Genomic DNA, 3,217 nt, shown 5'->3' with positions numbered 1-3,217 from the left:
CCTGAAAATGCAACCGGCACAACTATCTAGGAAATCCCTAGAAGCGTCGGTTAGTCCATTATAGAAGATATCAAGTATTTCATTTTCCTTAAGAGGATAATCAGGCAAAGCATTAAGTAATTGGAGAAGCCTCCCCCAAGCTTGTGGGAGATTCTCTTCTTCAATTTGCACAAAGTTAAATATTTCCTGCAAGGCAGCTTGTTTCTTATGAGCGGGAAAATATTTTTTAGAGAAGTAATAATTCATATCCTGGGGGCTACATACACAAACAGGAGCAAGAGTATTATACCAAGTCTTAGCATCACCCTTTAATCAAAACGGAAATAATTTGGGAATATAATAATAGCGAATTTTTTTCATGATGAGAAGACAGGGTGGCTATGTCATTTAACTTAGTAAGATGTGCCACAATAGTTTCAGTTTCATAACCATGGAAAGGATCAGATTCAACCAAAGTAATTAATTCTGGGTCAAGAGAGAATTCATAATCCTTATCATCAACAAAGATAGGTGAGGTAGCAAACTTAGGATCACATTTCATTCTAGCATTCAGAGATTTTTCTTCAAGTTTGCATAATAATTTCTTAAGATCATCCCTATCATTGCAAGCTTGCAAGAAAGAAATTCTCTGGTTGTCTCCTCACCCATAACATAACCTTCCAGTATCTTAGGCAATTCATATCTAGGAGAACTAGATCTAATAGGTGTTTCAAGATTTTCAGTTTCAGCATTCTCAAAAGCTTTAGTTCTAGCAATTTGTTCATCAAGAAATTCACTTAGTGGCATATTATCATCAAGAAAGGTACTAGCATCATCATGAGTATCATTCATAGAAGAAGTAGCATCATCAATAACTTGCGACATATCAGGATTAATAGCATGTCGTGGTGTTGCAAGTCTACTTATAACAGAAGGTGAATCAAGCGCATAGCTACATGACAGTTCCTTACCTCCCCTCGTCTTAGAGGGAAAAAATTGTCTTAGCATCCTTCAGATTCTTCATAATGATAAATAGATAATAATCCCAAGTGAATCAACAAATATAGCTATGCTCCCCGGCAATGGTGCCAGAAAAAGGTCTTGATAACCCACAAGTATAGGGGATCGCAATAGTTTTCGAGGGCAGAGTATTCAACCCAAATTTATTGATTTGACACAAGGGGAGCCAGAGAATATTTGCAAGTATTAGCAGCTGACTTGTCAATTCAACCACACCTAGAGATTAATTATCTGCAGCAAAGTGATCAGTAGCAAAGTAATATGATAGTTTTGATAGTAGTACCAACAGCAATAGTAACGGTAACAATGATAGAAATGATTTTGTAGCAAGTGTAATGGTAACAGCAGCAGTAACTTAGCAAGAACAATATATGAGAAATTCATAGGCATTGGATCATGAATTCGTTGGATGATATTCATCATATAACATTCATAACCTAGGGCGATAGGGCAGTAGATCCAGTTAATAAATATAATGTAGGCATGTATTCCATAAATAGTCATGCGTATTTATGGAAAGAACTTGCATGACATCTTTTGTCCTACCCTCCCGTGGCAGCAGGGTCCATATGGAAACTAAATGATATTAAGCCCTCCTTTTAATAGAGAATCGGAACAAAGCATTGATACGTCTCCAATGTATCTATAAATTTTGATTGTTCCATGTTGTTATACTATCAATCTTGGATGTTTTATAATGATTTTATAAATCATTGTTTTTGTACTAACCTATTGACATAGTGCCAAGTGCCAGTTGTTGATTTTTGCATGTTTTTTCCATCGCAGATAATCAATACCAAATGGAGTCCAAACGCAGCGAAACATTTTGTGGAATTTTTATGGACCAGAACACATCCAATGGGCCGGAGAAGCACCTGGGGGTGCCCTAAGGGGGCACAACCCACCAGGGCATGCCTGGGCCCCCAGGCGTGCCCACCTCGGTGACCTCCCGCACCGCCTCTTTGCTCTATAAATACCCCAATATTCCAGAAACCCTAGGGGAGTCGACAAAAATCAATTCCAGCCGCCGCAGAGTCCAGAACCACCAGATCCAATCTAGACACCATCACGCAGGGGTTCACCATTTCCATTGGTGCCTCTCCGATGATGTGTGAGTAGTTCTTTGTAGACCTTCGGTACTGTAGTTAGTAGCTAGATGGCTTCCTCTCTCTCGTTTGATTCTCAGTACAATGGTCTCTTGGAGATCCATATGATGTAACTCTTTTTGCGGTGTGTTTGTTGGGATCCGATGAACTTTGAGTTTATGATCAGATTTATCTCTTTTTATCCATGAAAGTTATTTGAGTTTCTTTGATCTCTTATGTGCATGATTTCTTATAGCCTCGTATTTCTTTTCCGATATTTGGGTTTTGTTTGGCCAACTTGATCTATTTATCTTGCAATGGGAAGAGGTGCTTTGTAGTGGGTTCGATCTTACGGTGCTTGGTCCCAGTGATAGAAGGGGAACCGACACATATGCATCATTGCTACTAAGGATAAAATGATGGGATCTATTTCTAAAAAATAGATCTTTTCTACATCATGTCATCGTTCTTGTTGCATTACTCCGTTTCTCCATGAACTTAATACACTAGATGCATGCTGGATAGCGGTCGATGTGTGGAGTAATAGTAGTAGATGCAGGCAGGAGTCGGTCTACTAATCTTGGACATGATGCCTATATAATGATCATTGCCTGGGTATCGTCATGAGTTTTTGAAGTTCTATCAATTGCCCAGCAGTAATTCGTTTACCCACCGTTTGCTATTTTTCTCGAGAGAAGCCACTAGTGAAACCTACGGCCCCCGGGTCTCTTTCTCATATTATTTGCCTTTGCGATCTATTTTCCTTTGATTTTATTTTAAGATCTATTAAACCAAAAATACCTTGCTACAATTTATTCTTATTTATTTTATTTGGCGTTCGATCTATCAATCTACTACAATTTATTCATGTCCGTTTGCCAATTTCTGGCGCCGTTACCCCAAAGGGATTGACAACCCCTTTAATACATCGGGTTGCGAGTATTTGTTATTTGTATGCAAGTGTTGTTTACGTGTTGTTGCTTGGTTCTCCTACTGGTTTGATAACCTTGGTTTCATCACTGAGGGAAATACCTACCTCTGCTGTGTTGCATCATCCCTTCCACTTTGGGGAAATACCGACGTAGCTTCAAGCTGCTATCAAAAGGATTTTTTGGCGCCGTTGCCGGGGAGGA

Source organism: Triticum urartu, chromosome 1A, assembly GCF_056163025.1.
Source record: "Triticum urartu cultivar PI428250 chromosome 1A, HENAU_Tu73, whole genome shotgun sequence".
Classification (NCBI taxonomy): Eukaryota; Viridiplantae; Streptophyta; class Magnoliopsida; order Poales; family Poaceae; genus Triticum; species Triticum urartu.
Note: the sequence above shows the minus strand (reverse complement) of the source record.